This window comes from Meriones unguiculatus, chromosome 5, assembly GCF_030254825.1.
Source record: "Meriones unguiculatus strain TT.TT164.6M chromosome 5, Bangor_MerUng_6.1, whole genome shotgun sequence".
In the NCBI taxonomy this organism is placed as follows: Eukaryota; Metazoa; Chordata; class Mammalia; order Rodentia; family Muridae; genus Meriones; species Meriones unguiculatus.
In genome coordinates this window covers 98,401,169-98,427,388 of record NC_083353.1, presented here as the reverse complement: position 1 = coordinate 98,427,388, position 26,220 = coordinate 98,401,169, and the positions used below count along the sequence as shown (strand labels likewise).

Below are 26,220 nucleotides of genomic sequence, written 5' to 3'. Positions count from 1 at the left end.
GAAGTATTTGCTCCAGAAGGGAACTTGGGAACTGGACCCAGGGGCAGACACTCACTTTAGTCTTTAACCTATGTGTATGTTTCCCCTGATGTATACAATGTTGTTTTGTAATTAAACAAGCCCATTGTATTTATTTCCTCAGTTTCTATAATTATTTTAAGGTCGTAAATCCTTAGATGACCACTAAGATGTTTTACTTTAACTTGCAGAGCAGTCTGGTATGACCCAGTCTACTATCCAAGTTCATGGCAGTTGGATCCAACAGAAGGGCCAAACCGAGAGAGGAGACGTTTGCAGAGATGCTATTTAACTATTCCAAATAAGTATCTCCTTAGGGACAGACAAAAGTCAAAAGGTAATAGTGACCTTTGCTTGACCTGTGGGTATGGTGGGTAATGGGTTATTAGATAAAAGCTGTGTACTCTTTTATCAACAGGTATGGTCAAGCCACCACTCTCTTACCTCTTTGAAGATAAAACTCATTCTTCCTTCTCCTCTACTGTCAAAGACAAAGCTGCAAGTGAATCTATAAGGTAGATTTGAGACCATTTCTGCCTTCACTCTTTGATGAATGTGCAAGAATACTCATTGTAGGCTTTATGTGGTGTTGGTTTTAGATAATGCTGTCATGTTAGGAAAGTCTTAAAAGAAACAGGCTTGAGACAGGACAAGGTTGAAGGACAAATTCCAAATGCCATTTCTAACACTGAGGTTAATGGATGTCAGTTATCATGCTATCTCTGCCCCTTTCTAGCACATGTATATTTTATAGTTGACTATTTATTCTCTGTAAAGTAGATAGAGTTGCTTCTGGTGCCAATCCACAGGAGTGGAATGTAGTGAACAAAGGGTTAAATTCCAGTTCCTACCCGACTGCCTACCTGATCTTGTGTGTGTTTTTTAGCCTCTCTGCTCCAGTGTCCTCACTTCCTAAGTAAAGGAAATTATCATATACAGGCTTTCATAGTATTTTTGAATATTAAATGTGTCAGTGTGTCTTAGTTATTAAAAAAAAAACAAAAAAAACAAAAAACACCTATTCCCAATTATATCATGTATATACATATATATCATTCCCACATTGCTTATGCAAATGACTGTATATTGTTAATTGGATACTCAGGTTACTCATACATTGAGGAATGGTATAAATCCCTAAGTAAATACTTAGGTTAAAACTTGTAGATATTTCAACTTTTGGGTTCCTTATAACTTATGGTGGAATTTTGGTCATTCTGAGGAGAAATGTAAGCAGCTATCTGCCCTGTAGCTATGGAAATAATCATAAGTAAATAGCACAGTTACATTTTGTTTAAAGTAAAGATAGGAAAGGAGTTTTATTACAGCAAATCTAGACATCAGGTAAGCCATCTAAATCCATCAATCTATTTTTTAATCTTGCCTTGAAGTTATTTCATAAGAAAAGATTAAAGGAAGAAATGGAGAGGGAAAGTGGATGACATTCAAAAAGTTCTATGAAGAGAAATTCTCAGGGCCCTTGACCAGGGCCCATCTCAAACGTAAATTGCACGTTTGTCTTCTGAGTTGTGAAACAAACATGACAGATGTCCCAAGTTCAGCATCCGGGACTCACTCTGTTAAGAAGTTTGGTCACTGTCATCCATCCTTTAAAAGATTTAATATTGCCCTGCCAGGCCACAGGGGAAGAGGACACACTCAGTCCTGATGTGACTTGATGAGCTGGGGTGAATTGGAAAAGAGTTTGCTTTTTCTGAGGAATAGGGGAGGAAAGAAGTGGGGAGAGAGGGCAGGTCTAGGAAGGGAGGTGGGATGGGGCTACAACCAGGATGTAATGTGAATTTTAGAAAAGGAGGGGGGGATTTAACATTGCTCTCTTAGTTTTTCTTGCAGAATGGCTGAGTATTCCTAGCCACATAGATAAAGGAAACAAAAGAGAAGAAGTAAGAAATAGAGTGACAGTGGCCTGCTGTTTGATCACCTCCTCCCTCAGTGGGGTGCAGCCTTACCAGGCCACAGAGGATGACAATGCAGCCACTCATGATGAGACCTGATAGGTTAGTGTCAGAAGGAAAGAGAGGAAGACCTCCCATATCAGTGTACTGGGGTGGGGGGAGGGTGGAGAAGAGGGAGGGAAGGTGGGACTGGCAGGAGATGAGGGAGGGGGCTACAGCTGGGATACAAAGTGAATAAACTGTAATTAATAAAAAAAAAGAAACAGTGAAAACTCTTTTAAATGTTAAAAAAACATTTTCTGTTTTTACTTTCTGATTAAACATAGTAATTGTACATAGTAATGGGGTACCATGTGCTGTTTTGAAATATGAATATATGGTATGATGTTTAATCAGGGTTATTATGGTGATCTCAAATATTGCTCATTTCTTTGTGATGAGAACAGTCTCAACTATTCCTTCAGAGACTAACCAGAAGAGGTGGGAATGAAGATAGGGACAAGGATGATCAATGGGTTCTGAGTTACAGTTCCATAGGAGAAATAAATTCTGGTGTTCTGTTTCCAAGCATGGAGACTGTAGATAACACTGCTGTATGTTTGATTTATGTATTTTTGGTAACATTCAACTGCATTCTTAGTTTCCCTTAAATCTACCAGTGAAGTGGGCTGACTGTCTTTATGAGTTTGCGAGTGCTGTTTTCTGACTTGGAGGTCTTCGTGCTTCCACATGCCTCTGGATCAATAGGAGAGCAGGTTAATTATAAAAACTACTTTCACACATTCTTAGGTTGTAGGCCCAGGGGAAAACACGGATCCCTTTATCTGTGAAGTGCCGAGGTAATAGTGATGCTGCTAGTGAGAAGGAAATAAGTTGAGAACTACGTTGAGGTGGGTTTAGATTATTGCACTTCTCTACCAACCACAGGAATTAAATTATAACTTAACTGGTTTGAACAATATTCTACAAATGTGTGTGTGTGTGTGTGTGTGTGTGTACCTATGTTGAAGGTATCCATGTAAGTATGTCAAATTTTTTGTTTGGTTGTGATGCTTCATATTCTTCATAGTCAGGAAGAGAAGTAAATCCCCCACTGCTGGGGGTTTGCCTTTGTGCTGTATGAAGGTTGGTTAAAGCTTCGAGTGGAGGCAGGATGCTGTTTTTCATATGGGCTCTATTGCTGCTTTTGGATCACTTTCCCCTGGCAGCACTGCCTTGCCTGGCCTCAGGGAATGAGGATATGTTCAGTCCTGATGTGTCTTGATGTGCTAGGGAGGGTTGATATGGGGTGAGGGGGCTCCCCTTTTGTGGGAGGAAAGGGAGAGGGGAAGGAAGGAAAAGAGGTGTCTGGGAGGAGAGGAGGGAGGGGTCACCATCAGGATGTAAAGTGAAGAAAGAAAAAAGCTTGGAGTTGCTGGGCAACTAGAAAGAGAGTGCGCGTCAAATCTTGAAAACACTGCAGCATAAAGCCAGGCACTGCATGGCTGTTTACAGGAGTATTCCAACTTTCATAGTTCTTGATTATACAGATGACACAGCTACATCCAGCACCCAGAACTCATCAAACTCTAACACTGGAATGAGCGCACATATTATCACTAGTGAATTATGAATCACTGGAGCTTTTAAAAATCTCTGGGATGAAATAAATTTCTAAAACATGAGCAATTAGGAATATGTTGAATTTACTAAGTGCATAGAAGACAATGAAGGGCTGGAGTGATTGCTAAGTGGCTGAGAGCACCAGATCCAGTTCCCAGCACCCACTGCACAGCTCAGAACCATCTAATTCCAGTGGGTCTGATGCCTTCTGTCATCAATGGGCACATGGCACACATGTGAGCAAAACACCCACACATGGAAAATAAAACCATATAAGTCTTTTCTAAAATGAAAGAAAACAGTAATGAGATTGATTTTCAGGAGACACAAAGTAGTTGTATTTATTTCCCAGATTAAAATCAGGATAAATTATCACCTCCAAGAAGGTACTACAGTGCTCACTTGGGCAGCACATATACTAAAATTGGAATGATGCAGAGAAGATTAGCATGGCCCCTGCGCAAGGATGACATGCAAATTCCTGAAGCATTCCATATTTTTTATCATATGAAACAAGGGGAGTTAGTATGACTTGGAAAGGAAAGGAGCTCCACAAGGACCAAATATATCTGGGCACAGGGTCTTTTCTGAGACTGACACTCCACCAAGGACCATGTAAGCATATAACCTAGAACCTCTGCTCAAATGTGGCCCGTGGTAGCTCAGTAACCAATTGGTTTCCCATAGTAAGGGGAACAAGGACTATTTCTGACAGGAACTCAATGACTGGCTCTTTGACTTCCCCATCCCCCAAGGGAGGGGCAGTCCTGTTAGGCCACAGAGGAGGACTTTGCAGCCAGTCCTGAAGATACCTGGTAAAACAGGGTCAGAGGAAAGGGGAGGAGGTCCTCCCCAATCAGTGGACTTGGAAAGGGGCAGGGAGGAAATGAAGGAAGGAGGGTGAGATTGGGAGGGAATGAGGGAGCAGGATAGAGCTGGGATACAGAGTTAACAAAATCTAACTAATAATAAAAATAAAAAAATAAAATATATTTTCTCAAAAAAATTTAATTTACATTTTGTGTTCATTTGTATATTATACTTGGAGTTGAGCAAGAGTACCCTGAAAAAAGCTTTGATTCAGGAGTATTTTGTTTCCTTAAAACACAAGGCTTTATAGTAGATATTCATATTATACTTTAAAAAGTTCTTTCTCCTGTGGCTTGGTAAGGCTACTCCCCCCTAAGCAGGCACTCCTGATGGGATCTGATAGACTAAGATCAGAAGGAAGGAGAGGAGGACCTCCCTTATCAGTGGACTTGGGGAGGGACATGGGTGAAGGAGAGGGAGGGAGGGTGGGACTGGGAGGGGAGGAGGAAGGGACTTATGGGGGGATACAAAGTGAATAAAGTGTAATTAATAAAATAAAATTAAAAAATAACTGTTACATATCAAAATATTTAGAAATTCAAATGCATGTAGAGACAATTTATTTTCAAAATAAATCTTTTTAAGACTTTATTTTCAGGTAACAGATATTGTCTCATTTAAAAATGTAAATTCCTTACAAGTCAAAGACATACTGAAAATTAAAAATTAGCAATATAATTATGAGAAAAACTATAAGTACTCAGACATAAATCCAAAATGGGGACATTGTAAATGTCATATATGTGGAAGTTCTGCATCTGTATGCAAAAAAATAATAATAAATGATTTTTAAAACCCTCTACAAAAAAAGGAAGGTACTACAGAGAATCTAGTGTCCTCATTTTCACAGTCTGAGTGATAGAACCCTGGAGTTTTTGCAAGTTGGTCTGTGTTGTGATGAGGGCTAATGTAATAATTGGCTTAGATTTTAAGGCTTTTCAGAACTGATGAATAGTACATAATATATCCATAATTCATTTTAATGCCAATAAATTAGTAATAAAAGTACGAGGCTCAATATATTCTACTCAAGAGACATGAAATCACATTATCAAAATTTTATAAAAGTACTCACTCCCAATTTCTATCTCTTTGAGTATTATTTACAGTTCAGGAATGTGCCCAGATCTATATATTACACTTGAGTTATTTCAGACTAAGGCGTGGGAGGAAACACTTGCTCCAAAAAAAGTCACCACAGGTGAATTGATAATAATTGATAATTTCTATTTGGGGAGCATGCAAGAATTTTATTATTTGACAAAACAAATTTTTTTTTGTTACAAATCTGTTGTTTAAAGAAGATGAGTTTTATAAACCATTGATTAGTTACTCAAATGCATATTTATATGTGTTAGTAATCTGTGTATTGCTTGAAATGGATCTTTGGTTGGCTTAAGTCTGTCTCTGTCTCTGAAGAAAGTGAGAGGAATAGCCACTCAGTATGATATTTGGGATCTTAATGTTTGTGGAAACAGCAGCTGTGTTTCAGTTCTTTATACCCATCTTCAAAGAATCTGGCTTCCAATCAAAGCACAGTAATATTTTCAGCATGACTGAAACTTTTGATAGATAGAGACAAACCAAAATGGAGTTGTATTTCTGACATTGATTTTTACAATTCTGCAGCAAGCAAAACAAGACCTGCTGGATAATGTGTGTGAACTCTTGGATGTTATTGTATACTTAAATATAGAGCTGACCACTGCGACCAGCTGACAGTTGGTCAGTATTGAGTGCCATGAGAAGAAAACCTAGATTGTGTCAAATAATAAGCCCATAAAGGCAAGTTTTATGTCTTAGGAAGAGAAGTTAATTCTTGCTAATATGCCAGAGGAGGCATTGCTTAGACCAGGTCTAAGCCTCCACTTGTTCTTTTATTCCGAAATTATATATTACAGTCACACTAGGAGGAAAAACATGGACTGTAATTCATCTAAGCCAATTACAGAAATTGAAAGAATATTTGAGATAAATCTGGAAATTCACATATCACAGGATGTACTATAATTGTGTGTATGAGCATGTGTGTGTCAGTGTGGGTGTGCGCGTGTGTCACAGATTATATTGCACTATTTAAAGCTAATCTGGTAATATCAGCACAATGTCACATTTACTGTCAAGAACAGCAACTGTGAGGGGTCTTATGGTTAAATGGATTCCTAGTGGGGATGGACTATAAAAAGAAGACGGAGAGCCAGGTGTGGTGGTGCACACCTATAACCCTAGCACTCTGGGAGGCAGAGGTAGGCGGATCTCTGTGAGTGCAAGGTCAGCCTGGTCTACAAAGTGAGTCCAGGATAGCCAGAGCTACACAGAGAAACCCTGTCTAGAAAAAAAAGGCCATAAAAGGAAAACTAATGTAGAGAAGAAGTAGATGTTTAAATGGCTATTAAGAAAATATAGTCTTTCTGTAGGAGGGGAGAAGTCTGATCTTTGCAAGTACACTGTAACACAGAGGAGTAAGTGAACTGCCAAATGAAGAGCCCAGTACTGTGCTTTAAAGCTTTTGTAATCCAGAGAATAAACAATCTAAACTTGCTGGGTCAAACATTGTACCTTGTCATATGGTATGTTTGACACGCTAGGATTCTGTGCTTCATTTGCCTGAATGCCTTTTCATTCTAAATCTTATCACTGGTTTTTACTTGTTTTTCAAGAAGGTATATTATTAAATTGCTCTCAATAAACTGAAAAAATATTATTACAAACTCCTGTTCACTCACTTATATTCATTCTTCATTTCTTATCATATTTATTTAATCTAGATACATTATAATTCTGAAAGTACTATTTCATGGTTTTCCTTAGCATAGCTATTTGTGTTACGAAGAATTAGAAGGAAAATGGTGGCATTTTGTTTTTATAGACATGCTTGGCATCCCAATATACAAGGGATATTTACTATCTGCCTGGAAACCTTCCTTGAACTTTTTTTTAAGATATTGTGATGCTGGTGACAATTTTTTAATTTGTTTAGCTAAAATTCTATTTCGCTTTTATGCTTGAAGAATGTATTTTGCAGGTACGGAATTACAGATTATCTATTTCATCCAGCATTTTAAAGGTAGCATGTCATTCCACTATAGGTTTCATTTTTTTTTCTCACACACACAAAAATGAAAGCAGTAGTCAATAGTAGTGTTGTTCACTTGTATATAATGTTTTTATTTTATAGCTTATTTGATGTTCCTGCTTACTCTATGCATTTCAGAAACTTGATTGTGGTTGTCTTTATAGTTATGTTTCTTAGATTCTGTTTTGCTTCCATAAATGTATGACTCCAGCTAAATTTTAGATATTTTTTAAAGTTTTATCTTTTTTAATTAAATTTTTATTTTTTATATCAATTACAGTTTATTCACTTTGTATCCCTGCTGTAGCCCCCTCCCTCACTCCCTCCCAATCCCATCCTCCCTCCCTCATCCCCTCTCATACCCCTTTCCAAGTCCACTGATAGGGGAGGTCCTCCTCCCCTTCCCTCTGACCCTTAGCTTATCAGGTCTCATCAGAAATGGCTGCATTGCCCTTTTCTGTGGTCTGGCAAGGCTGCTCCCCCCTCATGGGGGAATGTTCAAAGAGCCAGCCACTGAGCTCATGTCAGAGACAGTCCCTGTTCTCCTTACTAGGAAACCCACTTAGATATTGAGCTGCCATAGGCTACTCCTTTTCTTCTATTCCAGAATTACGTAATTGTTAGTTTAGTTGATAGTGACCAATGGATCGCTGAGGCTGGGTGTATTTTTATTTCTAACCTTTACTCCTCTTCTACCTTGTCTTCGAAGTTACTGACTTCTGTCTGTCCCTAACTGAGTCTACAGTCTCATCTATTGTGCTTGCTGCTCTGGGATTTTCCTTTGGTGCTGTTGCATACTATCTCTCATTAGGGACTTTCTATGTGTCAGGGATGTGTTGTAGTAATTAATTCTATATCAAATTATATATGACTGAGAATGTACCCCTCACTGAGTTGATGGGGAAGGGATGGCTTCTGGGGAAGGGATGTGACCCTTGTTAGGTTACCCCTGCTCCACTGGATGGACCTACATCCTTACACACATGGGCAGCACAAATTGAACTCAACAGGTTAAAGAGAGAAAATAAAGGTAGAAGGCGGATGTGATGTGGCTAGTCTGAGAGGAGTTGGAACCTTAGGGCTAGATATAATCTAAACATATTAAATATATTGTATATGTGTATGAGACTCCCAAAGAATATATAAAATACACTTTTTTTTAAATCAACTAGAGACCAGGGTAGAGATTATAGCCAGAATATAGAGTTTTACTCTATATTTTCTCACAGGGCTAAAAGTGCAGTACCTCACATAACTATCAAGACTCTGACTTCTGATATAGAAGATGGGAAAACGGGATCCTTCTGTGACTGTGTTGTTACCTTACAGCTGAATTATCTTCCCATACTGCCAGCCTGTTGTTTTTGGTGTCTCTCCCCTCCCTGTCTCTTCCTTCTTTTTCTCCTCCTTGTTCTTCTTCAATAATTTTGGCTTATTTTGTTTCCAGGTTTTTTCTTTTTCTTTTTTGTGCCTTCATATAAATGACACCACTATAACAAGAAGAAAAATTCTCGTGGTATATTTTTTATTTAAAATATTGAGATTGTATTTCTTTCTAGTATTGGTTGTGACCAATCTATGAAGCTAGGGTGTTAAAACAAATTTTCACTTATTTCTAATGTTACTTTGTATAGAATAAATGCTCTGTGTATACTTAGATCCAATCCCATCAAGAACAAAATGAAAGAGTTATACATGCAGACTGAAAATACATTTGACGCTATTTCTAGCTTCCATTTTATGACTTTCTTTCATGTTAGCAGTATTTTTTGATAATGCAATTACAACCACATCTAGCAATATAATGAAAGTGGTATATAACATGGCAGTAACAAGGCTTCCATAGCAAAAACAGAGTTTGGAATAGTTTACATCAATTACTCTATTTTTATTAAAGAAAATGCATTTCCCCCTAGGATTTTTTTTGAGCTGTAAAATGTCACTTTAAGGAAACAAACCACTTTTAGGATGGCTGTAGCTTCACCCAGAAAGAGTAAAGAAATTTACTTAAGAGCCGGTATGAACAACATAATTTTCATGTCCTTGTCCTTCTGGGTAACTTGGTGATCCTGTCTCATTAGGATATAGCCCATCTGCTCTTAAGCTTTAATTAATTCTGAGGTTGCCATTTTCTAGAAAATCCAATAAACATGCTACTTGATGACAGTGAGATCCAAAAACTATAGGAATCAAGAATTACATATTCCAGATACAATGCTTGTCCCCAAATTTCTAAAATTCTCCCACATACAACTCATGAGCTAAATAGTTAATCTATAGGCTATCAGAGCCTTGATGCTAAATGTTCCTTATCAACTTGACAGAATTTAAAATCACAGTAGAAGCATATTCTGGGGTTCCTATGGATGACTCGGGAAATGTTAAACTGAGAAGGGATGACATATCCTGAATGTGGAACCATCAGTGGATCTGGGTCCCCGAGTGAACGAAAAGAAGAAAGTGACCTAAAAGCCAATACTCATCTCTCTCTGCCCCCTGACTGCTGACACACTGTGACGAGTGGCTTCGTGTTCGTAAAGCCAAGCCTTCCTTGCCACAATCGCCGGTTCCCTCAACCTGAGTGTTGAAATGAACCATTACTTCTTTAATTTGCTTTTGTCTGCTTTTTTTTAAAAAAAAAAAAATTAAGACAATAAGAAAAAAATACCCAGTATAATACATTTCCATGATTTTTAATAAGTTAAACTTAAGCTTAGGACAAAGTCTACAATTTGTTTTTCCTTGCAATTTACTAGATTTAATAAATCCATCCTCATATAAAGTCCCACTGCACTAGAAAAATGAAACTATGAAAATGAGAACATTGAAACTTTTTAATATTAGTGTTTATCAAATGCCTTTTGAAAGAATGTTTTTCTTATTTTTTTCTTTGCTTAGTATAATCTAGTATGTGTAGTACAATCTTAGTATAATAGTCTAATACTTAGTATAATAGTATAATACTTAGTGTAATAGTATAATACTTAGTATAATAGTATAATAATTAGGATAATAGTGTAGTACTTAGTATAATAGTGTCATACTTAGTATAATAGTATATAGTCTTAGTATAATCTAGTACGTCTAGTATAATCTAGTATGCTCAGTAACCACCCAGTCTCAATTCTGACTAAATTAAAGATTGTTGGATTTTAGTGTATGTTGCTGTAGTTAGATCATAACTATCTATTGTTATAGTGATCACTTCTCTTTTTCTTTTGACCTTTTAGAAATATATTTATTTTTTTCTTAATTACAATTTATTCATTTTTGTATCCCAGCTGTACCCCATCTCTCATCCCCTCCCAATCCACCCTCCCTCCCTCATCTCCTCCCATGCCCCTCTGCAAGTCCACTGATAGGGGAGGTCCTCCTCCCCTTTCATCTGACCCTAGGCTATCAGGTCTCATCAGTACTGTCTACATTGCCTTCTTCTGTGGCCTGGTAAGGCTGCTTCACCCTCAGGGTGCAGTGATCAAAGAGCCAGCCACTGAGCTCATGTCAAAGACAGGCCCTGTTCTCCTTACTAGGAAGTCCCACTTGTGCACTGAGCTGCCATGGGCTACATCTGTGCAGGGGTTCTAGGTTATCTCCATGAATGGTTCTTGGTTGGAGTATCAGTCTCAGAAAAGACCCCTGTGCTCAGACTTTTTGGTACTGTTGCTCTTCTTGTGGAGCTCCTGTCCCTTCCAAGTCTTTCATCTTCTCCTTCTTTCATAAGATTTCCTGCACTCTGTCCAAAGTTTGACTATGAGTCTCAACAGCTGCTTTGATACCCTATTAGGTAGAGTCTTTCAGAGGCCCTCTGTGATAGGCTCCTGTCCTGTTCCCTGTTTTCTCCCTCTTCCAAATTCCATCCCGTTTGCCTTTCTGAATGGGAATTGATCATCTTGTCCTGAGTCCTCCTTCTTGCTTAGCTTCTTTAGGTTTACAGATTTTAGTATGTTTATCCTCTATTTCCAATATCCACTTATAAGTGAGTGTGTGTACCATGTGTGTCTTTCTGCTTCTGCGATACCTCACTCAGGATGATCTTTTCTAGGTCCCACCATTTTCCTGCAAATTTCATGATTTCCTTGTTTTTAATTGCTGAGTAGTATTCCATTGTGTAAATGTTCCACAATTTCTACATCCATTCCTCTGTTGAGGGACCTCTAGGTTGTTCTGGCTATTATGAATAAAGCTGCTATGAACATGGTTGAGCAAACGTCCTTGTTATATCTATCCTTGAGCATCTTTTGGATATATGCTGAGGAGTGGTATAGCTGGATCCTGAGGTAGCACTATTCCTAATTTTTTAAAAAAGGGCCAGATTCTAGTCTATCAGATCTCATCAGGAGTGGCTGCTCAGAAGGAAGGAGAGGAGGATCTACCCTATCAGTGGACTTGGGGAGGGGCATGCATGAAAAAGGGGGAGGGAAAGTGTGATTACGAGGGGAGGAGGGAGGCGTTTATGGGGGGATACAAAGTGAATAAAGTGTAATTTATAAGACACACATGGTATATACTCACTCATATAGACATACAACATAGGACAAACCCACTAAAACTTGTGCATCTAAAGAAACTAAGCAAGAGAGAGGACCCTAACTAAAATGTCCAATCCCTATCCGGAAAGGCCAAGAGGATGGACATCAGAAGAAGAAAACAGGAAACAACCTAGGAACCTACCACAGAGGGCCTCTGAAAGCCTCTGCCCTACAGACTATCAAAGCAGAAGCTGAGCCTGATGGGCAACTGTTGGGCAGAGTGAAGGGAATTTTAGGTAAGAACTGGGAAATAGTAAGAGCTGGAGAGGACAGGGACTCCACAAGGAGAGCAACAGAACAAGAAAATTTGAACACAGGGAACTTCCCAGAGACTCATACTCCAACCAAGGACTATTCATAGAGATAACCCAGAACCCCTGCACAGATGTAGCCCAGGGCAGTTCAGAGTCCAATTGGGTTACATAGTAATGTGAAGAGGGACTGCCTCTGACATAATCTGATTGGCCTGCTCTTTGATCACCTCTCCCTGGGGGGGGAGCAGCCTTACCAGGCCATAGTAGAGGACAATGCAGCCACTTTTGATGTGAACTGATAGACTAAGATCAGAAAGGAGAGGAGAACCTCCCCTATCAGTGGACTTGGGGAGTGGCATGCATGCAGAGGGAGGAGGGAGGGTGGGGTTGGGAGGGGAGGAGGGAGGGGCTTATGGGGGGGATGCAGAATGAATAAAGTGTAATTGATGAAAAATAAAAAAAAGTTAAAAACAAAGAAAATAAAAAAGAACATAGCTTAGATAAAAAGGGCCAGATTTATTTCCAAAGTAGTTGTATAAGCTTACATTCCTACCAGCAATGGAGGAGGGTTCCCTTTCTCCACATCCTGTCCAGCATGTGTTGTCACTTGAGTTTTTGATCTTTGCCATTCTGATGGCTGTAATCTCAGGATTGTTTGGATATGTATTTGAAATTTCTCACAAGGAAACTACTGCTCTCACTTTTCTTATTTATTCACAGAACTTTCAAAGGAAGTTCTATCACCAAAAATCTCTTGAAGAGTTGATCTTCATGACAATGACATTAAATAACAAAGATGTTAAAAACCAAAGTAAAGAGGGTTTTGTTGGGAATGAATCATTTAGTTGCAGAATGTAAGTATTTGGTTAAAATGTGTGTTTACTATTAACTGCTTGAGTAAATTGCCAGGAAGCATCAGGACACAAGGTCACATACTCTTAGTCTCTTTCTTTTACTCTCCTATATCTGTCTATGTCTACATATGTCTAACCTATATCTATCTCTATCTCTTTCTCTCTCTCTAACATCTATCTACATCTATTTATCTATCTATCAATCATTTATTTGTCTATCTATCTAGCTATCATCTGTCTGTCTGTCTATCTATCATCTATCATCTATCTATCTATCTATCATCTATCTGTCTCCATTGCACCATCCCATGGGGTTACCTGTATTATTATGGCTGGATTTCTTAGGTTTATTTTCTTCATGCCTATAAGTTTTGTGTATGAGATTCTAAGGAAGAGATTCTTGTAGTGAAAATTGAACTTTTTCTTTGTCTACTTCTCTTTGATCTGTTTCTAGTTCTTGAAAAATAAAAGACAATAACCTGGGGTTTCCAAGACTGTGGTTTGATGCGCAATCTTTAAAATCGTTGCATAGGATCCTAGCGATAACACTGTACTTTAAAATTTTTATCCTTTAAGAGAACGATTTGATCAACAGATAAAAGAGCATATCACTAAAAAGGAATTTTGAAGTTCTACCTGAAAGGATATCCAATTGTTTAATGTTTTCTATAAAGAAAACTATGTACCAACGAATGCTGGGAATTGAGAAAGAGCATAAGATGTTGCTCTGAAAAGCGCTTATCCTAACTAAGCTCACTTTCCCTAGAGTCACTTCATTACTGGACCCCTCATGTCACTTATTCATGCCTTGTGTTCGATATGATTTTTTTTTTCAATGCAGTTTATTCAGGAACATTGAACAATCCTCGGACCCCGGGGAAAGCCAGCCCACAGCTTAAATAGCCTCTGGGTAGCCAATCCAGGCGTGCCACGGGGGCAATGCAGATAGGTCCACATACATGGAAGCAAGCCAGATCCTCGGCCTTAGCCAAATGTGGAGTTGTTCGTGACAGAGAGCACTCACCATCGGGAAGGTGGAAGGCGGAAACCAGCTCCATCTTTAAGGCATAGCATTCCGCAGCTCTCTACAGTTCCCCCTTTTTGTTTTAGACGCATCAGGCAAGAGTAGAGGTCTGATCTCTGATATTAGAAATAAATTGGGACTTTGTACAGATGTTCATTTAGGTGTCATCCACCCAAAGAGCATCAGACCTGTCCGATACCTTTTTCTCAGAGGCGGGACCTGGGGCATCAACCCGCATGCAATCAGACATGCTCTTCTCTGGGTCGAAAGCGGCTGACCCTGAGTGCAGTGCTTAGCCTCGCATCCTGAGCGTATCATTTTAGCTTTTTATGGTATCCAACCATGCTTGGGGAGAATGTCCTGCTTCAATGGCTGTAAAGGCCTGAAAGATCATGGCTGCATCACACTGTTGTGAGACTCTAATCTTGCATATATACCACAGGCAAACCAAGGAGACCAACACCAGAAGGCCTGCTAACACTCCCATGCCCGTCCATTCCTTCAGATAATTCATGGCTGCAGCAATCCATGTTGATAATCCTGTGGCTAGTCCTGCGTCCACTCCGGTAGAATTTGCTGTGACAATGGCCACTCTCAGCTGCTCCATCGTAGTATCGAATTCTCTAGTCCAATTACCTAAAATATAGCTCGACAATTGTTTAGACAGATTTGCAGCACAGGAAAAATTCTCATGTTGTATGCTAGTGACACAAAGTCCAGCATACTTTCATTGACAGCCAGGTTGAGCGATTTGCCATAGGGTATCAATTTGCTCCTGCAAGAGGTCAATCCTCTGATTGAACACCATCAAGCTTCCTTTTAGTTGAGCATTAATTCCTTTATGTACATCTAAGGCATGAGCTACATTGGTTAAATGATTTTTCAGGGTCTGAGCAGTCTGCCCAGTATGACTCATGGCTAATGCCCTGGTGGTAGCTCCAACAGCCGTCAATGAGATGGTAGTAACAATGGTGGCTGTAGTTCCAAGATCCCTTTTCTGTCTGAAGAGAGTCATAGCGTGAGGGGCATCAATGGGCACAGGCACCCAGTGAGGCATGCGAGTAACCAGGGCATAGCTAAATTTACTAGCATTCCAGCATTGGGCAAAGAAGCAAGTATCATTACCACAATTACTTGGCTCTATCTGGCTAATAATGAATAAAAATGGGGGATATAGACAAACAGGTGTGGGCTTATAGGAAATATTATGAGAAGCCTTAACCCCTCGTTGGAACATCCTGCGTCAGTTCTAGAACTAGCAGTGGTGGTGTCCGAGGTCTGAGTAGGTTCAGGAGACCATTGCCCCCAGGGGCGAAACGTGCTCCATGCCAATTGACTAACTCCATGTTTTCCTCCAATTTTGAAAGTCATTTAAGGTTCTTAAATTATTTTTTTCCCTTTTTTTTCTTAAATTTTTCATCAATTACACTTTATTCATTCTGCATCCCCCCCATAAGCCCCTCCCTCCTCTCCTCCCAATCCCACCCTCCCTCCTCCCTCTGCTTGCATGCCACTCCCCAAGTCCACTAATAGGGGAGATTCTCCTCTCCTTTCTGATCTTAGTCTGTCAGTTCACATCAAAAGTGGCTGTATTGTCCTCTACTGTGGCCTGGTAAGGCTGCTCCCCCCCCCCAGAGGGAGGTGATCAAAGAGCAGGCCAATCAGATTATGTCAGAGGCAGTCCCTCTTCACATTACTATGTAACCCAATTGGACTCTGAACTGCCCTGGGCTACATCTGTGCAGGGGTTCTAGGTTATCTCTCGATATGATTTTTATACTCAGCAATATATTTGTTTATTCTCACGCATGCAGAGATATCATTGATGATGGAGGAAAAAAAAAAACCCAATGAATGAACTATGGAGTTTAAAATTTTCTGGTTTTGGTTCTCGGAAGATTAGTCATTTGGCCCTTATTATCTTTGTTTATGATTTTTAAAATAATATTTTTCTTCCCATGGGAGAACTACCTAAAATAGTCAGTGGAGAGCTGATATTTCTCATGCCAGGCATATCCTCAATAGGTTAGTATTATTAACTTATTCCATCACATCAAAGGTTAGAAACTTTTTTGTTAATTTCTAGGTTAACAGTTTATACTTTCTCGTCACATGGCTTTTGTCATAACTCCTTCCTCCTTCTGTTGCTGTGGAGTGGCACCAGTCATAGGTATCATGTGGACCAATTAACTATTTTCATAACAAAAACCAAAGAAGAAAACTTTGTTTCTCCCCATTGTTTTATTTTTTTTAAGTTGACATTGTTTATGCACATCTAGTTTGATTTTGCCTGCACTCTGCTGGCATAAGAAGGCTATTTAATGACATTCAGAAAGGTTATTATCAGTTATTATCACATAATTTTGTGACACGAGGAAGTTAAAAGGGCAACTATTGAGAAATAAGACTATATCAGGAAGAATCTATGGAGTAAGACACATCAATTTTTAATTAAAACCTTAGGAATTGGGAGGTTGTTGAAAGCTAGGAGTGAATGTCATTAGTTCTGTAGTATGAAGCCAGACATGGTAGCATACACCTTTAATCCCAGGCAAGCCAGTTTTGTGAGGTCAGTCTCATCCACAATGTGTGTTTCAGGATATCCAGGGCTCTGTTACCCAGAGAAAACCTGTACCCCGGTAGAAGTCTGGGGGGAGGCAGGGTGGTCAGTGTGCTATTTGTGAAAGATGAGTCTGCCTCTGACATGAGCAGTAACAGGAGAACATGCCAGGTAAGGCTGCTCTGGGGAATGAGGGAGTAAGCAATGGCACAGATTAGCAGACACCGGAAGAACATTTCCAGGATTATACAGGATTTTTTTAGGCTACAGATATCCTTTTGCATTTATGTCCTTCTGGGAGTTAATATGAGGGAGGAGGATTTAATACTGCCTTTTATTTGGTGACTATTTCAGAATCACTCGAGGGCAAGCAGGAACTATGGCTGGGACTCAGGCTGAAGCCTGCCTTCTTTTATTCCTCTACTGAGTGAACATTTGGCATTTGTAGTGTGTCTGGATTTTGTCATAGTTCAGAGGATGGAAAGAAAAAGAGGCTGTGTGACCTGCAAGGGTAACACATTTAATGGTATGAGCTCTACTATCTAACCAAGAGGGTTTGGAAGCTCACTCCTGTGAGCTTGCTCAAGCCATGCAAACAATGACAAACAGACCTTTTTTCCTAGGATGAATCTCTATTGTAAAGCTACTGGTCAGGAGCTGCAGCAAGCTAAGCTTGAACAAGACACTGGATAGGAGGATGGCCAGGGGGACAAAGAAGACTTTCACTGTGTGTGAGATATTACTAGAAGATAGTCAGACACCCTCTAAGGATGCTGGATAGGAGGTAACCGGGGACACTGGTCAGTGTATAAAGTGGAAGAGTTTCGTAGGAAGGAAGAGTCCTTAATTGTTTGATTTATTGTTTAAATACTTAAAGAATTTGTACATTTATGCATGGTCTCAATAGAGTATAAAGTTCTCCATTTTATTGAATAAATTTTGCAGAACGGTCTCTTAAAAAGTTCACAAAGTCTGAATTACTTCAGCTTGAAAGATAAAGCAGGGCCTCATGAATTTTTATTTCCACCAGGGTTTCAAGAAGTCTATTTTAACAAGTCTACAGGAAAGAAGCAGCTTGCTAGGGAAATATTATGTGACAAGATGACACCTCTAAAATAGGATCTGGCTTACCTTGATGTTTCTCCAAAGATATTGGTGATTTTGCTAACCCATCAATACAACAGACTTAAACTCAGTTTTACTGATCAGTATTAAACAACACTCATGTCCACTGAATATTGACTATCCATAAAAGACCTGTGAAGTACTCTCTAACAATAGAAGGCTCCCAGTGTCTTAATTGTACATGGAAACATGGGGATATTATGAAAAGCTGCAATTTAGGAGTTTCTGAAACATTGTCTTTGTATATCACTCTCCAAGTCACTAGCACAGTGAAGAGAATCGCTATGGTCTTCAGATCACACCTAGACTCTTATTTGGTAGCTGAAGTCTTGGAAGTTCCCCTCGCATGGGTTCTCCTTACACAAAATTAGCATAGCTACATGAGGCCAAACTTCAGGTCACTTGTGAAAACACAATATGTGGTATACCAGATGCAAACAGCACACGGCATATTTTTCAAACACTGAATGAAGTTCGAGTTGGCTCCTGTGGGTCCAGTTAGGAACAACAGACATGTTTCTATTAGTTATTCTTCTTGGTCTCTGATCATCTTGTCTGATCCTAAATGGGAGAAAAAGAGCGAAATAAGCAAACAAAACCTCATTTCTTCTTCCAAGCTGCCAAACATAAGTATTCTATCAATAGTTCAGGTTAGTGTTTGGTCCCTATAGATAAGACTGTTGCTGGATGAACATGGCCAGGGAAGAACGACCAGTATAATTATTTAGTTTTTAGCCCTCTAAACCAGATCCTTCTTGTTCTAGAATTTTGTAGCTTAAATATAAAAACCACTACCCTAGACAAAACTTTGCCTGACTTCCTTAAATAGTTTCCTCGTGTAACCCTATCATTTCTCTTCCCTCTGCCAATCTATCCCACACATACCTGCCAGAACAATCTCCCATAAGTATTCTCTTTTTATCTCATCTCTATTCTAGAATGCACAATGCCTCCCTGTCATCATTCTGTTTCTCAACTTAGCATCCCAATGTCATCATAGGAGTTTCCTCTTCTTCCTCTCCTACTGGATGTGAAATTAATTCTTCATGCATCAATTTGCTTCTAGACAAACCAATGCATTTTCTGTGCTCTCAGATTTCCTCAGCTCACCCTGTTCTGTGGCTTTAAAACCGGCATCACATTCTCTTAGCCTATATCCAGACTTAAACTACTTTTGTTATTATCTACAATAAAAGGAGTCATTACTTGTGCCTAAGAAGCCATGTTTTACCTCTTATCTTATTTCCTCTTTTCCACTGTTCCAGATCTTCTGAGTTTTGCTTAGAGGACTCTCAATAGAATTTGTGTCTACCTTTCTCTGGAAGATTGGTAGAGGGGTTTTGTGGTGATCAATCTGTGTATTTTCACCACTATCAACTTTACATTCTATGTATTTAATACTATCTCTTTCAACCAGAGGTCGCCAATGAAGGACTATTGGAAAGAAACAAGAAGTTTCAGTGGTGAGGTTAATTACTTCTTGTTACCAATTCTTTGCCAGACTTACAACCAGTGGCAGAGTCCCTAATCCTAGGCTTCTAAGTCACTATGAAATATCCAGACATTATTATGTATGGTTATTGAAGCCATAGAAAGATGTGATGTTTCATAAATTACTCCATTCAACTTTGTTCTCTGCACCATGTTGGTTCTGATGATAGAACCTCATTACAGTACATGCATCCAGGAATGGAACTACCAGAATTATGGTCTTCATGTGGGATTTATTTTTATGTTGTTCTTTTACTTTCGCATCCCCACCCTCTTCTGACTCAGTCTCCTCCTGCCATTACCCCCTGCCTCTTCCTGACCCAATCCCATCCTTCCATCACCCTTTATTCCCAATGTCTAATCTATTTTACCTTCTTAGTGAGATTCATGCATCCCTCATTGGGCTTTCCGTGTTACTTAGCTTCTTCAGGTTTTTGTTAGCCTGTACTTCATGACTAATACCCACTTTTAAGTGAGTACATACCATGTGTGTCTCTCTGGGTCTGGGTTACCTCACTCAGGATTATCTTTTATAATTCCATCCATTTACCTACAAATTTCATGATGTCATTGTTTTTAATGGCTGATTAATACTGCATTATGTAAATGTACCATATTTCCTTTATCCATTCTTCAACTGAAGGACATTTAGGTTGTTTCCAGTTTCTGGCTACTATGGATAAAGTTGCTATAAACACAGTTTATAGTTTATAGTTGAAGTATTCTTGTGGTATGATGGAGCTGCTCTTGGGTATATGCTCGGGACTGATATAGCTGGGTCTTGAGATAAAACTACTTCTAATTCTCTGAGAAGCAACCAGATTGATTTTCTAAGTGATTGTACAAGTTTTCACTCTCACCAGCAATGGAGAAGTGAGTGTTCCCCTTGCTCATGTGCTGTCACTTGAGTTTTTGATCTTAGCCATTTTGACAGATGTACGATGGAATCTCAGAGTTTCCCTGGTAGTTAAGGATATTGAACAATTCTTTAAGTGTTTCTTGGCCATTAGAGAGTCTTCTGTAGAGAATTCTCAGTTTAGATCTTTACAGTTTTTAATTGGGTTATTTAGTGTGCTGATATCTAGGTTCTGGAGTTCTTTATGTATTTCAGAGATCTGCCTCTGTCAGATGTGGGGTTGGTGACAATCTTTACACATTGTGTAAGCTAATGAATTTCCCTATTGAGAGCGTCCTTTGCCTTACAAAAGCTTTTCATTATCATGAGGTAACATTTATTAATTGTCAATCTTAGTGCCTTAGTGCTGGATCTTGGTGTTCTGTTCAGGAAGTTGTCTCCTGTGTCAATGCACTCAAGGCTATTCTTCACTTTCTCTTCTACCAGATTTAATGTATCTGGTTATTTTGAAGTCTTTGGTCTGCTTGGACTTGAGTTTTCTTCAGGGTGATAGATAAGGAACTATTTGCATTCTTCTACATCCAGACATCCAGTTAAATCAGCACCATTTCTTAAAGATGCTTTCTTTTTTCATTGTATAGTTTTTTTTTTAATTTTAACTTTTATTAATTACACTTTATTCACTTTGTATCCCCCATAAACCCCTACCTCCTTCCCTCCTAATCCCACCTTCCCCCCACTTCTGCACGCATACCCCTCCCCAAGTCCACTGATAGGAGAGGTCTTCCTCTCCTTCCTTCTGACGCTAGTCTATCAGATCTCATCAGGAGTGGCTGCATTTTCATCTCCTGTGACCTGGTAAGACTGTTCCCCTCTCAGGGAGAGGTGATCAAAGAGCAGGCCAATCAGTTCATGTCAGAGGCAGTCCCTGTTTCCATTAGTATGAACCCACTTAGACATTGAACTGCATGGGCTACATCTGTGCAGGGGTTCTAGGTTATCTCCATGCATGGTACTTGGTTGGAGTATGAGTCCCTGTGTTCAAATTTTTTGGTTCTCTTGCTCTCCTTGTGGAGCTCCTGTCCTCTCCAGATCTTACTATTTCCCACTTCTTTTTTTTAATTCTTTATTAATTACACTTTATTCACTTTGTATCCCCCCTGTGGTTTCCTCCCTCCTCCAGTCCCAATCCCTCCCTTCCTCCACCCTCTGCATGCATGCCCCTCCCCAAGTCCACTGATAGGGGAGGTCTTCTTTTCCTTCCTTCTGATCCTAGTCAATTAGGTCTCATCAGGAGTGGCTGCAGTATCTCCTTCTGTGGCCTGGTAATGCTGCTTCCCCCTCAGGGGGAGATAATTAAAGAGCAGGCCAATCAGTTTATGTCAGAGACAGTCCCTGTTCCCATTATTATGGAATCCACTTGGATACTGAACTGCCATGGGCTACATCTGTGCAGGGGTCTTAGGTTATCTCCATGCACAGTCGTTGGAGAATCAGTTGGAGATTAGTTTCTTTAGGTGTACAGATTTTAGTAAGTTTATCCTATATTATATGCCTATATGAGTAAGTATATACCGTGTGTGTTTCTGCTTCTGGCATTGTATAGTTTTGGCTTCATTGTCAAAAATCAATTATCTGATGCTGAGATTTCACCTTACACCCATCAGAATGGCTAAGATCAAAAACTCAAGTGACAACACATGCTGGAGAAGATGTGGAAAAGAGGAACCCTACTCCACTGCTGGAAGGAATGTAAACTTGCACAACCACTTTGGAAATCAATCTGGAACTTTCTCAGACAATTAGGAATAGTGCTACCTCAAGATCCAGCTATACCACTCCTAGGCATATATAAAAAAGATGCTCAAGTATATAACAAGGACATTTGTTCAACCATGTTTGTAGCAGCCTTATTTGTAATAGCCAGAGGCTGGAAACAACCCATATGTCCCTCAGTTGAGGAATGGATACAGAAACTGTGATACAGATACACATTGGCTCAGCAATTAAAAACAAGGAAATCATGAAATTTTCAGGCAAATGCTGGGAACTAGCAAAGATCATCCTGAGTGAGTTATCCCAGAAGCAGAAAGACACACATGATATATACTCATAAGTGGATATTAAACATATAATATAGGATAATAGTACTAAAATCCGTACACCTAAGAAAGCTAATCAAGAGGGAGGACCCTGGGTAAGATGCTCAGTGTTCATTCAGAAAGGCAAATGGGATGGACATCAGAAGAGAAGAAAACAGGGAACAAGATAGGAGCCTACCACAGAGGGTCTTTGAAAGACTCTACCCAGAAGGGTACCAAAACACATGCTGAGACTCATAGCCAAACTTTGGGCAGAGGAATCTTATGGAAGAAGGGGGAGAGAAAGACCTGAAGGGAACAGGAGATCCACAAGGAGAGCAACAGAACCAAAAATCTCGGTCCAGGGGTCTTTTCTGAGACTGATACTCCAAATAAGGACCATGCATGAAGATAACCTAGAACCCCTGCACAGAAGTAGCCCATGGCAACTCAGTGTCCAAGAGGGTGCCTCAGTAGTAGGAACAGTGACTGTCTCTGACATGAGCTCCTGGGCTGTCTCTCTGATCACCTCCACCAAAATTGGGGAGTAGCCTTGTCAGTCCACAGAGGAAGAAAATGAAACCAGTCCTGATGAGACCTGATAGGCTAGGGTCAGATGGAAGGGGTAGAGGATATCTCCTATCATTGGACTGGGTGAGGGACAAAAGAAGAGGGAGGGAGAGTGGTATTGGGATGGGATGGGGGAGGTAGCTACAGCTGGGATACAAAGTGAATAAACTGTAATTAATTTAAAAAATCAATTATCTTTAGGTTTGTGGGTTTACTTTTAGATCTTCAATTTGATTCCATTGGTCAAGTTATCTGTTATTATGGCAGTACCATGCATTTTTATTACTATTTTTCTGTAGTAGAGCTTGAAAACAGGTATGGTGATATATCCAAAAGTTCTTTATTGTACATGATTGTTTTATTTATCCTAGTTTTTTGTTGTTGTTGTTGTTGTTATCCCATATGACATTGAGTATTGTTCTTTCAAGGTCTATAAAGAATTGTGCTGCAATTTTGTTGGGAATTGTTTTGAATCTGTAGATTGCTTTTGGTAGGAAGACCATTTTTGCTATGTTAATCCTACTGATTCATGCGCATGGGAGATCTTTCCATCTTCTGATATCTTTGTCTATTTCTTGCTTCAGAGATCTGAAGTTCTTTACATACGATCTTTCCTTGCTTGGTTAGAGTTACACCAACATATTTTATATTATTTGTGGCAATTGTGAAGGGTGTTGTTCCCCTAATTTCTTTCTCAACCTGTTTATAGTTTGCGTATAGGAAGGCTACTGATATTTTAAGCTAATTTTATATCAAAGCACTTTGCTAAAGGTACTGAAGGTAGGAGTTCTCTGGAAGAATTTGGGGGGTTGCTTATGTGTACTATCATATCCATGAATAGGGATACTTTGACTTCCTTTTTTCCAATTTGTATATCCTTGATCTCCTTTGCTGTTTTATGTTTCTAGCTAAAACTTCAAGTACTATAATAAATAGATACAAAGAGAGAGTGGACAGCCTTGTCTTGCCCTGATTTTAGTGGAATTGCTTTAAGTTTTCTCCATTTAGTTTGATGTTGTCTGTTTAGATGTGTTCCTTGAATCCTTGATTCCTCCAAGACTTTTATCATGAAGGGGTGGTATATTTTGTCAAAGAAATTTTCAATATCTAATGAGATGAGCATGTGTTTTATTTTTCTTTCAGTTTGTTTATATGGTGCATTTTGTGGATGGATTTTCATATATAGAACTATCTCTATATCTCTAGGATGAAAGCTACTTAATGTGTGTGAATGATGTTTTTTAATGTGTCCTGGGACTCATTCTGCAAGTATTCATTTGAGTATTTTTGCATCAATGTTCATAAAGGAAATTGCTCTAAAATTCTCTTTTTTAGTTGGGTCTTTGTGTAGTTTAGGTATCAGGGTGACTCTGACCTCATAAAATGAATTTGTCAATGTTTCTTCTGTATTTGTTTTATGGAATAGTTTGAGGAGTGTTGGCATTAGCTCTTCGTTGAAAGTCTGGTAGAATTATGCACTAAGACCCTCTGTCCCTGGGCTATTTTTTTTTTTTTTTGACTGGGAGACCTCTCATGACTGCTTCTATTCCTTTAGGGGTTATATGTATATTTAAATTGTTTACCTGACCTTGATTTAATATTGATAAGTGGTAAGAGGAGTACAGGTTTTGAACTAGGATTTAATTATTATTTGGATTTCTCCAGTGTCTTTTGTTATGTCTCCCTTTTCATTTTGGATTTTTAAAATTTGGGTATTCCCCCTCTGTCTTTTAGTTAGTTTGGTTAAGGGTTTGTCTATCTTTTTTATTTTCTCAAAGAACCAGCTCTTGCTTTGTTGATTCTTTGTATTTTTCTTTGTTTCTAATTTATTGATTTCAGCCCTGAGTTTGGTTTTCTTGCCATCTACTCCTCTTGGATGTGTTCAATTATTTTAGTTCTAGAGATTTCAGTTGCGCTTTTACATTGTTAATTTGAGATCTCACCAATTTCTTTATGAAGGCACTGAGTGCTATGAACTTTCATCTTAGCACTGCTGTCATTGTCTTCCATAAGTCTGGCTATGTTGTGCCTTCATTTTCATTGAATTCTACAAAGTCTTTATTCTCATTTTATTTCTTTTATTTCTTCCTTGACCCAGTGGTCATTGACTAGAGAGTTGTTTAGTTTCCGTGGGTTTGTAGCCTTTCTGTTGTTTGTGTTGTTGAAATCCAGCTTTAATCCATTGTATTCTGATAAGATACAAGAAGGTATTTCCATCTTTTTTTTGTATCTGTTGAGACTTCCTTTGTGACTGAGTATATGATCAGTTTTTGAGAAGGTTCCATGAGGTTCTTAGAAGGTATATTCATTTGTGTCTGAGTGACATAGTCTATAGATATCTGTTAGGTTCCCATGGGTCATAACATCTGTTAGTTCCATTATTTCTCTGTTTAGTTTCTTGACCTATCCATTGCTGAGAGTGGGGTGTTGAAGTCTCCCACTATCAATGTGTGGGGTTCAATGTGTGATTCAAGCGTTAGTAGTGTTCTTTATGAATGTGGATTCCCTTGCATGTGAGACATAGATATGTAGAACTGAGATATCATATTGCTGGATTTTTCATTTGATTAGTATGACATGTCCTCCTCTATCTCTTTTGATTAATTTTTGTTGGAAGTCTATTTTATTAGATATTAGATGGGCTATTCAAGCTTGCTTTTGGGGCTTGTTTGCTTGTAAAAATCTTTCTCAGCTCTTTACTCTGAGATAATGTCAGTCTTTGAGGTTGAGGTGTTTTTTGCAGCAGGATAATGGATAATGGATCCTGTTTTCACATATATTGTATTACCTGTGTTGTTTTATTTGGGAATTGACTCCATTGATGTTGAGAAATACTAATGACCAATGATTGCTAATTTCTGTTTATTTGTTTGTTTTTGTTGTAGTTTAAAGTGTTGGTGGTGATTATGTGTGTGTGTGTGTGTGTGTGTGTGTGTGTGTGAACATGCGTGTGCTTCCCTTCTTTGGTTTTCCTAATGTGAAATTACCTTTTCCCCATTAACTTATTTATTTATTCACTTTACAGCTTGTTCAAAGTCACTTCTCTTCTCTCCAGTCAGCCCCATCCTCTTACCCCCTACCTCTTCTCAGAGAGTGGAAATCATCCCATGGAAAACAATTCATGCTGGCACATCAAATTCCAGCATGATTAAGTCCAGACAAGGCCAGACAAGGCAGTCCAGCTAGAGGAAGGAGATACAAAGTCAGGCAACTGAGAGACAGCCCCTATTCCAGTTGTTAGGGGACCCACATGAAGAATAAGCTGAACATATCGCCTACATATGTGTAGGGGTTCTAGGCCTAGCCCATGCATGCTTTTCGTTGGTGGTTCAGTTTTGTGATCCCCCATGTGTCCAAGGTAGTTGACTCTGTAGGTCTTATTGTAGTGTCCTTG

The 26,220-nt window shown here is 39.1% G+C and overlaps 1 non-coding gene across 1 annotated transcript; it reads left to right on the top strand.

Annotated features, from left to right (window-relative positions):
• Nucleotides 1-3,930: 3,930 nt before the first annotated feature.
• LOC132654484 (U6 spliceosomal RNA) lies at nucleotides 3,931-4,037 on the top strand. Its single transcript, XR_009592125.1, has one exon. It is a non-coding gene; the product is annotated as a U6 spliceosomal RNA (small nuclear RNA).
• The last annotated feature ends 22,183 nt before the right edge of the window (nucleotides 4,038-26,220 follow it).